The sequence below is a fragment of the Natrix helvetica genome (assembly GCF_964273705.1).
Source record: "Natrix helvetica genome assembly, chromosome: 3".
NCBI classification, from domain to species: Eukaryota; Metazoa; Chordata; class Lepidosauria; order Squamata; family Natricidae; genus Natrix; species Natrix helvetica.
In genome coordinates this window covers 141182686-141196122 of record NC_138549.1, presented here as the reverse complement: position 1 = coordinate 141196122, position 13437 = coordinate 141182686, and the positions used below count along the sequence as shown (strand labels likewise).

The 13437-nt window shown below is 38.0% G+C and overlaps 1 protein-coding gene across 5 annotated transcripts in view; it reads left to right on the top strand.

Moving 5' to 3' along the window:
* The first annotated feature begins 11874 nt into the window (after nucleotides 1–11874).
* NDRG3 (NDRG family member 3) overlaps nucleotides 11875–13437 on the top strand; it is a 36924-nt gene continuing 35361 nt past the window's right edge. For 3 of the 5 annotated variants that reach the window (XM_081946180.1, XM_081946179.1, XM_081946176.1), the window contains exon 1: nucleotides 11875–11997. The gene's annotated coding sequence lies outside the window, so the exon portion shown is untranslated. Of the gene's footprint in view, nucleotides 12131–13437 lie in introns of all 5 variants that reach the window. The other 2 variants (XM_081946178.1, XM_081946177.1) reach the window with 2 other exon arrangements.

The window sequence follows — 13437 nt, the reverse complement described above, 5'->3', positions numbered from 1 at the left end:
TAGTAATTTAATTTGTAACAAATAAGTATGCACCAGAACTGCGTAAGCAAGTATTTTAGTTCCCAATTTCTTGACCATTTCTTGGATATAGTACTTTGCATAGAGTATATACTTTGCAGTGAATTTTCCATTTCATTTTTGCATTAACCAGTTTACAATTTTTTTGACAGGAAATTACAAATCATCAGTTAAAACATTGTCCGTCTGGAAATTACAAATTTGTGCCAGCTAAACCAAGAAAAGTTGGTTAAGCTTCACAAATCTTAGGCTAGTTGTTACCTATTACAGCAATATTTTGATAGAAAATCATAAATCTTTTATGACTAAAATATAATTATAAAAAACCCCACTTCTCTATCAGTGTTTGTAGCATGAAATCTGAAGATTGGAATACTTTAATAGCTATATGTGGTGTTTGTTAGGCTTATACTCTACTTTTCCTATAGGATTACTTAGAATTATAACAAACCTTTACAAGGTTTTAACTAATGTTTGCTGTGCAAAATCAGAATCCAGTGTTTGTAAGCAAAACATCTCTTTGCCCTAAACCTGCGTTTGTAGTATTAAATTCATCAGTACAAAGTATATGACTTTTCTCTCTGCCCCTTTCTAGCAAACACACAAATCAGTCATTCAAACAGTGATGTCATTTTCTGGCCATTTTCAGTAGGCAGAAAGGGCAAGGAAGCATTGTTCCCAGAGCCTAACGTTATAAAGCACTGCCCATTTCTCCAAATGTGGACCATTGCCAACCCTTGATGCTACTAAATTGCTAGATATATGAGATAGCTTTTCCTTCCAAACCATTTTTTTAAATTATACATATTTTAAAGAATATAACAAGCTATATTTCTACCATGAAAGGTTACCAAAGTGGTGAAGTCAGCATTGCCTAATTTAATACCATCCAGATGTGTTGGGATGGCAGTTTCAAGAATTCCAGGCTGTATAACTGTTCAAAGCAGTTGAGGGAAGCTAAGCTAGAAAACCTGTGTTAGCTAAAAGAAAACACCTTAACACACAACGAAATAGGAGTATATTGGTATATTCCTGTGTGTCAAGCTCAGCTCTTGGTGACACATTCCTTCCTGTGGTAACAATATGGAAGTGGTTTACTATTGCCCTCTTCTGATATGTTGCGGGTAGTGAATAATTCCTCATAGAAAGATGTGTAGATGGGGTGTTAAACTAATTTGTATTCCCATATTAAGGCCCCTGAAGACCAACATATGAAAAAAAAAAAGATCAATTTTCTTTATAAGGTAGACTACATTATAAGGTAGTCCTCAACTTACAACAGTTCATTTAGTGACCATTCAACGTTACAACAGCACTGAAAAAAAGTGACTTGACTGTTTTTCAGACTTACAATTGTTGCATCATCCCCACAATTACATGATCAAAATTCAGATGCTTGCCAACTGACTGATTTATGAGAGTTGCAATATCCCGGATCATGTGATCTCTTTTTGTGACTTTCTGACAAGCAAAGTCAAAGATGAAGCCAGATTCACTTAACAACCATGTTACTAAATTAACAACGGCAGTGATTCACTTAACAACTGTGGCAAAAAGGTCTTAAAATGGGGCAAAATTCACATAAATGTCTCACTTGGCAACAGAAATTTTGGACTCAATTGTGGTCGTAAGTCAAGGAGTATCTGTATAAAGAAAAATATGTGTACTTTATAACTGTGGGACTTGATAATGCCTAGTGACTTCTGATGTACACTAAGATAGAACTTACACCTCACCCACTATCTTTCTTGTGCTGTGACTTTATAATTTGCATTATACTCAGTGGTGGGATTCAGCCAGTTCACACCACTATGAACGGCTGTTAACTTTCCAGAACCGGTTGTTCACTTTCTGAGCAGTTTGGTGAACTGGTTGTTGGAAGAAATCATTAGGGCAGAGAATTGGTTGTCAAATTATTTGAATCCCACCACTGATCATACTATTTAGTTCAGAAGTGGATTAATTAAGAATTAAGAATACTGAAGCCTGGAAAAAAAATAAGCTGTGATTATGTGCCATCAAGTTGTTTTTGACTCCTAGCAATAGATTTTCTTCATGAAAAATCTCTGTAGATTTATTTATTTATTTATTTATTTATTTATTTATTTATTTATTTATTTATTTAAACTTATTAGTCGCCCCCTCTCCCCACAGGGACTCGGGGCGACGTACACAAGCAACAGTTAGCACAGTGTCATACAGAGGAGGTAAAAAATAAATAAATAATTACAATAAATAACATTAATAGTTTAAAAACTAAAATTGACAATTAAAAATGACCTAGGGGTAGAAAAGTTGTCGAATTATGCCAGGCCGGCTAGCCGAAACAGGTGGGTCTTCAGTTTACTGCGGAAGGAGCGGAGATCGGTTGTTGTTCTAATGTCTGGGGGGAGATTGTATAGAATCCTATACAATCTAAAATCTCTATCAAACTTTGATGGAAAAATACCATATTCAAATTTGGAGAGATTACCTGTATGTTAGAACAGTTCCAGGCATTAGATGGCACTGGCTAATTGATCACAGAATTATGCTAGATTCCAAGTTTTTTTTTAAAAAAATGGGAAAAAGTAATTATAAATTTAAGCAAGATCATGAAAGGATATTTCTGTGACAAAAATGCTCAGAATAGCTAAGCAATAGATGTTTAAGTGATAGTGTTTGGAAATGCAAGCTAGCTATTGAGGAACAACTATAGAATGAAGGGAAACTTTCAAATTGAGGGACAGATACTAAAAATACCATGGACTAGAAAAAAAAAACATTTGCATGGAGGAAATTCACATCAAGGAAATCATTGCTTCCTGGATGTGAACAGTAAGCAGCTATATAATATCTGGATATATAATCAAACAAGGCAAGTCTAGAAAGTAATAGTAGTATTTACATATTTGGTCAATGACTAGCAAAAGATTGGCCTAGAAAAAGATTGGCAAGTTTGAAAGAAGCAAAAGAACAGGTAAAGCATAGGAAAGGTCAAAGAGATTACTAAATTATCCTTAAAGAATTGAAAATTCTCCTGGGAAATTGATTGATGAAAGTATTTGTCTGTTTAGATACCAGAAGTTGGTCCAACTTTATGGCTACATGGAAATTTGCTTAAAACATAAAAGTAGAACAATATAGTACAAGTGCTGAATTTGTAATACATGTATAATGTTAATTTTGCAAAACAAAAATTATGGCATTGCATTTCAAACTGCCACTCCATGCTTTCTCAAGTGCTAGAAGACTATTTTAGCTTTTTCCTGAATCAGTATCTTTTTGAGGGAAATTTATACTAGAAATTCACTTTCCCCCACATTTATCTATACATCTATAGATTATGCGTGAGAAAACAAGCAAACACTTAGCACTGCTAATCTCTCAAAGACCATTAATTTCCAAAACAGGCAGTATGCTGAAATCTACTCTGTCATTAGCCACAATAAAACCACATGAACTATTTATTTCCAGCTGACATTTAAACCTTCATGTACAGGTGAAACTCGAAAAATTAGAATATCGTGCAAAAGTTCATTTATTTCAGTAATGCAACTTAAAAGGTGAAACTAATATATGAGATAAGACTCATTACATGCAAAGCAAGATAGTTCAAGCAGTGATTTGTCATAATTGTAATGATTATGGTGTACAGCTCATGAAAACCCCAAATCTACCATCTCAGAAAATTAGAATATTACATGCAATCAATAAAACAAGGATTGTACATAGAACAATATCGCACCTCTGAAAAGTATAAGCATGCATATGTACTCAGTGCTTGGTTTGGGCCCTTTTGAGGTAATTACTGCCTCAATGCGGCGTGGCATGGAAGCTATCAGCCTGTGGCACTGCTGAGGTGTTATGGAAGACCAGGATGCTTCAATAGCGGCCTTCAGCTCTTCTGCATTGTTCGGTCTCATGTCTCTCATCTTTCTCTTGGCAATGCCCCATAGATTCTCTATGGGGTTCAGGTCAGGCGAGTTTGCTGGCCAATCAAGCACAGTAATCCCACAGTCATTGAACCAGGTTTTGGTGCTTTTGGCAGTGTGGGCATCTGGAAAATGAAGTCAGCATCCCCATAAAGCTTGTCTGCGGAAGGAAGCATGAAGTGCTCCAAAATCTCCTGGTAGACGGCTGTGTTGACCCTGGTCTTAATGTGTCAAGGATATAATTAAAACCTTTGTAATTAATGATGATGGATCGTAGCTTCTCCTCGAAGTATACTTTCTGAATAAGCAAAAATAAACCCCGAGGCATGATCTAATAAAAACATTTAAATATAAAATAAAGTAAAAATGCAAACTTGCTAACTGCATTAATTACATCTTGGCAGAGTTCTGTGCCTACCTCCCTTGGCAGGCGAACAAAAGATCAGAAGTGAAAGTTAAGAAAGAATGTGTGACCTGCGCAGTAAAACATTGTAGATAAGAACTGTGACATGCGCAATAAATCTCAGCACAGCTAAGAACAGTTCAGTCTATCGTATAAGTCAGAATGCAAGTACAGCTGGCAAACCAAAATAAACACAGTGACATAATGAAGCACAGTGGTCCAAAGTCCTGTTGCTCCTTGGTCCAAAGTCCTCTTTTCTGATGAGAGCAACTTTTGCCAAAAGCACCAAAAACTGGTTCAATGACCGTGGGATTACTGTGCTTGATTGGTCTCTCCATTCTTCCTCCATACTCTGGGTCCTTGGTTTCCAAATGAGATGCAAAAGTTGCTCTCATCAGAAAAGAGGACTTTGGACCACTGAGCAACAGGACTTTGGACCTGGAGCATTGAATCTATGGGGCATTGCCAAGAGAAAGATGAGACATGAGACCGAACAATGCAGAAGAGCTGAAGGCCGCTATTGAAACATCCTGGTCTTCCATTACACCTCAGCAGTGCCACAGGCTGATAGCTTCCATGCCATGCCTCATTGAGGCAGTAATTGCTGCAAAAGGGGCCCAAACCAAGTACTGAGTACATATGCATGCTTATACTTTTCAGAGGTGCGATATTGTTCTACGTACAATCCTTGTTTTATTGATTGCATGTAATATTCTAATTTTCTGAGATGCTGGATTTGGGGCTTTCATGAGCTGTACGCCTAATCATCCCAATAATAATAATAATAATAATAATAATAATAATAATAATAATAATAATAATAATAATAATAATAATAATAATAATAATAATAATTTTATTTGATTAGCCGCAACCCTCTCCCGAAGGACTCGGGGCGGCGTACAATCAAACAGATAAAAAATACACATAAGACAAACATATATACAAAAAACAGAGACATATACATATGTGCATGGAGGAGGATGGACTTAAGTGAAAGACAGTTAAAAATACAATTTAAAATCCCCTAATAAAATTACCAAATTAAAAAAACCCATCAGGAGCGTTACTAAGTTATGGTCGAGCCAGGCCAGCTATTTGGAAAAGGTGGGTCTTGAGCTTGACACGGAAGGAGCGGAGGTCAGTAGTAGTCCTAATATCCGGGGGGAGGTCATTCCACAGGGCTGGGCCCGCCACAGAGAAGGCTCTGCTCCTAGGTGCCGCCCCATGGCACTGTCTGGTAGACGGCACCTGGAGAAGTCCCTCTCTGTGCGAGCGGATGGGTCGTAGGGATGTATGGGGCAGAATACGATCCCGCAGGTAACCCTAACCCTAACCCTAACCCTTTTTATGACAAATCATGGCTTGAACTATCTTGCTTTGCATGTAATGAGTCTTATCTCATATATTAGTTTCACCTTTTAAGTTGCATTACTGAAATAAATGAACTTTTGCACAATATTCTAATTTTTTGAGTTTCACCTGTAATTGGTAACGATTTCAGTCATCAAAACCTTTTGAAGCATAGTACTTGGGCAGGAGTTTTCAAACTTTTTCAGGTCACTCAAACTGTTATTTTTTTAAAAAAATCTTCCTACCTCTTAGACACAGAGTGAGCAAAATGCCCTTGGGGAGAAACTTCTGGATGTCAACTGACAAACCACATTATTTCTGCTGTATCTTAGAAAAATTGCTATGGACACCACCAACCTACTTTCGATTAAACTTTTTTTCCTCTATTTTACGTAACCTCATTACTTTCTTGCAGAACTCCTGAAATTTAAATAATCTGAGAACCCTGACCTAAGGAAGCAAATGTGCTTACTTGCTTCATCCAGATGATTACCTGTAAGAAGAGGAGGGGAAATACTGTGTCCCCCCTTTCCTGTAAAGCAACAGCATATTTTTCTTTTTTTGTATGATTAATTAGGGACTGTTCTAATTTTATCCTTTAATCTAGCAAGATATGTTATTGGGAGATATTTCAAGCCTGAACAAGTGTAGGGAAAAAAGATGGAAAGGGAAAAAGAGATTGACTGGGTAGATGTATCCATGACTCGTTTTATTTACATCTCACCTTTTCACATTGTAACTGTCTCACTTATTACAATTTGAATCCATTAGGAAAGTTTAGCTTTTATTTTATTTGCAAGCACAGCAAGAAGTTCAAAGAAATAAATGTAATCTAACTAGTTCTAGAAATCAGGAAATGATTTTTCACATAATTCATTTTGTATTACATGCTCCAGTACACATCAGAAATAGAAATAATATGCAGCCAACAGAATAAACAAACTAGAACTGGTATGTCTTCTTTTATCAAAATACAGTATATACTGAGAAAGATGAATTCTTTTTATTTACCCACTGAGCCATGGTGGCGCAATGGTTAGAATGCAGTACTGCAGACTACTTCTGCTGACTGCCAGCTGCCTGCAATTTGGCAGATCGAATCTCACCAGGCTCAAGGTTGACACAGCCTTTCATCCTTCATAGGTCCGTAAAATGAGGACTCAGATTGTTGGGGGCAATATGCTGGCTCTGTAAACCGCTTAAGAGAGGGTTGTGAAGCGGTATATAAGTCTAAGTACTATTGCTGTTGCTAAAGAGAATTAGTTAGTTTGAACTAAATCTAAATAGAGATGTAAGATACGATCCTTCCATAACTGAATTATAACATCTTCATGCTAAAACTTTTTAATTTTTTTAAAATTGAAATATGACAAATGTTAGTTTTGCTATATAGAGGTTGAATGACAAGTATAGTAATGCTTCCTATGTTATAAACCACCAGCAGATGGCAATACTGATGCACTAAAACTCTGGTGTGTTCCTTAGCATCCTTCTTTCACTTTAGTTGGGAAGAAACTATTGTATAAAAAGATTGTATTTGCTATAGCGGCAAATATCTATAGCTTAGGTGTAGGATGATGGTAAGGTTGATTCTCCAAGCTTGTGGGTTGGTTTCTGAACATTTCGTTACCAGGCTAGGTAACTTCTTCAGAAGTGAAGATGTTACCTAGCCTAGTAACGAAACATTTGGAAAGATGGTAATGAAATCACTTCTGAAGACATTACCTAGCCTGGTAACGAAACATTCGGAAACCAGCCCACAAGCTCGGAGAATGAACCTTTACCCTCATCCTACACCTGAGCTACACATATTCACCACTATAGCAAAGTTACAAGGGTGTACAAAGCTTAAACTTGCTCACCCTGGCAGACTTTTGCTGTGAGACAATCATCGACCCATGAACAGTTACACTTCCTCCTATATGAAGATGTTACCTAGTCTGGTAATGAAATGTTTGGAAATCAACCCACAAGCTCGGAGAATGAACCTTTACCCTCAAAGAATGTATTATTTGTGAAATGGAAGTCTGCAGAAAAGTATTGCGCAATGTGAGCAATATTAAGTATTATGCCATGAATGAATTTTGACTGCCAAAGGAGTCCCTCTAATTCAGTGTTTCTCAACCTTGGCAACTTGAAGATGTCTGGACTTCAATTCCCAGAATTCCCCAGCCAGCAATGCTGGCTAGGGAATTCTGGGAGTTGAAGTCCAGACATCTTCAAGTTGCCAAGGTTGAGAAACACTGCTCTAATTGAAATTCACTGCTGAATTATGTGGTTTAATGACTATGTTGTTGTTAAGTACTGTGCATTGCTAGGTCAAAAGATGGAAAAATGATGGACCTGGAAGAGCTTGTTTGTATGAACAACAATGAAGCGAACAACCTATGAAAGTAACTGACAAGTTTCACATGGGAAAGATTGATGAATAGATTAACTAACAGATCACTTAAAGAGGAACGGCTGTCAAGAATGGCATTTCACAGGAACATACGAATTACATTATTGATATTCAAAGTTGAAAGATTTGTACAAAATGAGCTTCTCGCATGCCAACAGCAGACGTGTGTCGCAAATGCTATTAATTACATGGAGAAGAAAATACAGCTAACCAATTATAAAACTTGTACAAAATTCCATTCTAATCTTATTTTCTTTATATTCTGGTAGATGCTAAGACAAAGCTTGTATGGGGAATATGTCTGACCTGGGGATGTGGTGGCGCAGCGGCTTAATGATGCTGAAACTGCTGGCTAGAAACGGTCTGCACTCCAATAGTTCGAGACCAGCTCCACAAGATAGGGTAAGCTCCCATCGCTCATACCCTAGCTCCTAGCAGTTTGAAAGCAAGCAATACTGCAAGTATTAAATGGCAAGGGTGCCATTTTGGTGGGGAAAACCTTGTTGCGTTTGTATGTGTGCAGAAAGCAGAAGCTGGCACTGGACCTGGACGGATGCAAGGCAATGTAACATGAGGCGACTCAAGACCGGTGGAGGAGCCTGGAAGAGCCAGCAACCTGAGCTCTGCTAGTCATCTGGTGTAAACTAGTTTGCTCCCTTTGGTGCACCAAGGATAGGCATCAAAGCGCTGAACAGAATGAACTAGCAATGAAGGCTGCCAGGACTGCATTGTGTCTAGCATTTGTAGATTTCCCTGACATTCTATGCCATACACTAAATAAATAAATGTCTGACCTTTCTGCTATTACTTTGCAGACATGAAGCATCCTACAATTTGATGTACCTTTAGCGCTCAGATCATCTATTTAAAATGCGTTTAAATAAACTGCCACACAAGAGATAACTACTAGTTAGCAGGCAGCAGATCTATTATGATTGTAAAAAAGTAGTCTATGACTGAAAATGGCCTGTGTTATCAATCAGAGTGATCTCATTTAAATTAAATTACTGTTTCTAAGTCTACATATCTACAGATTCCCATATCATTTAAAAATAAAATTTATAATTTCAAAAGACAATTTTAAACATTTGTCAAAATATACAGCGTACCTGATCTCTTAATAAGAATAGTATAATGCATTTCTTACCGAGTTAACTATTTATTAGTCAACTGAAATCACAACTGGCTTCAAAACCATTATATTTACTCAATATATATTTATCTTCTACTTTTATCTATTTGATTTTTTAATGGGCATTACCAACAATTATTGCAAGCGAATGTGGTCCATAGCTTCATTTTGTACAGTCTGTGGATAGGTTAATAATATATTTGGCTATTAATTAAATAAGAACTCCCTTATGTTGCACTGTAGTTAATTTAATTTATTAGGTTACTTAATAGAAATTATTTAGATCTCAGAGGGGCCAGTTTGTTTCATTACTATTTGAACAGCATAAAATGAAAACAAAGCCTTAATTTGGGGGTGTCTATCTGAAACCTTGCATAATGCAAAGCAGAAATCAAAATTTCATATAAATATATCCCAAGATAATTGCATAATACATTTTGTTTATGTTACCAGTTGGAATGTCATGAGAACCAGTTTGGTCTAGTGGTTTAGGCACCAGCCTATAAAGTGGAAAAGCATGAATTCAAATCCCACCTTAGCCATGAAAGCTAGCTAGGTGACTTTGGGACAATCACCCTCTTAGCTCAACCCAATTCACAGGGCTGTTGTAGGAAAATAAGAGGATGTGCAAATATGTTTGCCTCCTTATTTGTAAAAATAATAAAGGTGGGATACAAATAAATAGCAATAACACTTATACATTGCTTCCCAGTGTTTTACAGTAAGCCCTTTCTAAGTGGTTTACAGAGACGGCATATTGTCCCCAACAATCTGGGTCATTTTACTGACCTCAGAAGGATGGAAAGCTGAGTCAACCTTGAGCTGGTGAGACTTGAACTGCCAAATTGCTGGATGTATATATCTTTCGTATATAGCTTCAAGGAAGTATGTATGGTATTGTCTGTTTTTCTCTTCCAATAATACCACTGAGTAAATTAGGCTGAGAAATAGTGAGCGAACCAGAATTACCCAGTGAGTTTTCATGGATGAGTTTGACCCTGAACATATCCATAACACTGATTTTAAAGTTTATTTTTAATCTCATCACTGGGATGAAAAAAAAATCCACTTGATCTTGCATAATAATCTTCCTCTGTAATAATATCAATTATAAACTTCACATGTGATTTGTAATATTTTTCTCTTTTCATATGTTCCCTTAATGGCTAGGATGATATATCAAACTGAAGAATTATTTGTTTAACAATGGTTTGATTGCTTTGGTTATAAGAAAGCTCCGTTGGTCGTATCATTCTATCCATGGATTTAAATCTAGAATTTTTTTTTTGTAGGAAATACTTTGCAGAAAGCTACATATAAAACTGCTACAGCTCAGTTGTGACAGCAAAAGAACACTGAGCTTCAAATTCTTACTAAACAATTTTGTTCTTTTTGTAGGTCAGGCAGTAAGTGGTTTCTCAACATGTATTTTGGTATCCTAAAGATAGTTCTCTAAAATAAATACAGTATCCTTTTCTATCCTTTTCCAGATTGTTTACAGAATAATTATTATCTAAATAGCATAGATTCCATTGATTCCTAGTAAGGCCATTATATCAAACGACTTTAGCTACTCATTGTTTCTTGAAATAACTAATGAGAAAGAAAACATCAGCTGTTGAGTATGTTGATATAGTGCATCAATATTTCCAGCAGTAAACTTCGGAACCATACAATGAAAAAATCCCTTTGCTTAAATTTGTCTTAAATCTGTGTCAACCTCCATACAGAAATTTTTATATTTAAAAATTCCACTGCTCAAAACTATTGGTTTCAAATAATTACATTTCCCCCCAACAACTCATTTTTTTAATCAGTTACAATTTCAGTAACTGATCACCTATTGTCATTTATCTTTCTCTATGAATTTAAAATATTTTAAAAAACTATTACTGCAATTACTATTGCCGTACTTTGTGATAATAAATTCCACAGATTAATTGTGCACATCACTAAAAGAAGGATCACTAAAAAAAGGATCACTTCCTTTCATTCTTTGTCTCCCACTGTTGAGTTTCACTGGATATCTCAGTGTTTGAAGCAATACAACAGGCAGGGGCTATTTCCAAATAAGTTTACAGTAGTGGATGAATAAAAATAGTGTGGAAACCAATATTTTTGATTCCTTATTTGCTCTGAAGATTTGGGGAATGTATTCTGGAATATCGTGGAAGGCCATTTGGGATGTTATAAGAAATAACTAGAACAGTAACGTAACTCCCCTAACAAAGCTAATACTAACTCCTTTGCACAGCACCATAACCCATCTATCCCCACCTCCGTTAACGTAGTAATTTTATTTATATGTATTTTTCTCTTAAGACCTTATCTCCCCCACCTCTCGATTATCTTTATCTTGCGCTTTACAAATCCCGTCCTAAGAAGCAACGTGTAGAAAGGACTAGCTTAAAATCACCCAGCGAGAACGAGCCGGGTCTCCTCATCCCCAAACCAACACGAGAGCCGTTGCGTCGCTCTCATCGCAGCCATCGCGTCGTCTATATATCGCCGTTCAGCGCGAAGCCAGACTTTCTCCCCCTCCCGTCTCCCCCTCTTCCCGTCCTATCCCGGGGCCCGCTTCCCCTTCGAACCCAAGCCTGCCCTTCCTTCTGTAAAGACTGACCAAGAACTGCGGTTGCGCGCCAGTCGGGGAGACGCGCATTGGGGCGCAGTGCGCCTGCGCAGTTCTTTCTCTCTCTCTTCATTTTTTTTCTACCCATGCTGTTGTTGCTGTTGGCGGAGCCTGAACATCACCTGCGCGGTGTCTCCCTGTAAGGTACGTTCCGGGTTGCGTCGTGAGAGTCGCTGTGGGGTGAGGGAGACGCTTCTTCCGTTTCTTCAAGGCTGACCCGTCCGTCCTTCCTCGCCCGGCCTGCCTTGTGTTTGAACTCATTCGGGGAAGACAAGAGGTAAAAAAAAAAGCATCCTCTCGCCATGGAGGACCTCCGCGGTATACAAGCTCTCCCCAGTCGAGCCCTTAATCCGTTAATAATTAGGGCGGCCATCTGGAAGACCCCTCGCTGGGGGAGGCCACTGCCGTCCCCTTCGCGTGGCCTGGATGTCGTCGTCCCCCCCAGCCCTGTTAGGTCCTCCAGGGCCCCCTCGGAGGGAAATGCTTAATACCTTACAGATACATCTTCCTCTGGAGTCCTTGGGGCTCTCTGAGCTTGTGTGTTTGCAGATGTTTCGTTACCCTATCAGATAAAGACCGTCCCTTCTCTGCCCTTCGGTGTGATGGAGCTCCTTCGAGCAGGGGGTGGGGATTCAATGCAGAAGGGGGAAAGGACACCGAGCGGTTGCCCATCTCTGGCCGTTGAATGAAGCCCGGGGCAAACGCCACTGTAGCCTCGCTCTCTCTTTGTAAAAGAGATTTTGGAAGAAAAAGAGTTGTTTTTGATAACAGAATAAAATATTAGGTAAACTGAGCAGCCTAATTTGATAGCATACCTATCAAATCACAAATAAACTAGAGTCGCCTAGGACAGCTAAGAGTTGTTAATAGTCATTATAGTTTCTTGTCACTAATAAAGCACACGAAAAGAAGGAGAATGACTTCTTCAGATGGAGAAAAATGGAGACCCTCTTCTGCCGCTTCACCTTGTGCATATAAAGGGAGTCCGACTGAAGACTGTTTTGGAAAAGCATTGGGATTTTAACATTGAGAGAGAAAAATGGAAACTCGCATCAAAAGGTTTCAGATAGTCTCAGAAGGTCTCAATAAGCTATAGTGTTTTTTTTTGACGCGGTAGATTCTTAATGGATAGATTTGTAGTCTTTGCTCACGACCTACCTGCATCCTGGCTTCCTTTGCTCAACACTCCTCCCCCCTCCCCAAAGAGTCCAGCCATGCCGCATTTGATGAAGTGTGCTGCAGTTTACAAAAGCTAGTGCTTTTTAAGAAAATGTGTTAGTGGGGGAAAGTGCTATCTTCTGATTTTGTTTTTTTGCCACCATAAACTAACGCCACTCCCCTCTTGCAATGGAGGCAATGATTGAAGGTAGTAAATCTTTTCAAGGCTGTAATGTTAATAAGCACCATCATACAAAGTCCTAAAACTGGTGGGATATCTGTGTAAATTGGTATTAGGGTAGATTTCCAATTCTCCTATTATGACGTTCTTGTAACAAAATATTGTTTGTGCTAAAGATCTTCCACCCTTCATCTTTTCTAATGTTTATGTTGCATGCTTTTGTTGAGGGGAAAGAAATGTAGCTA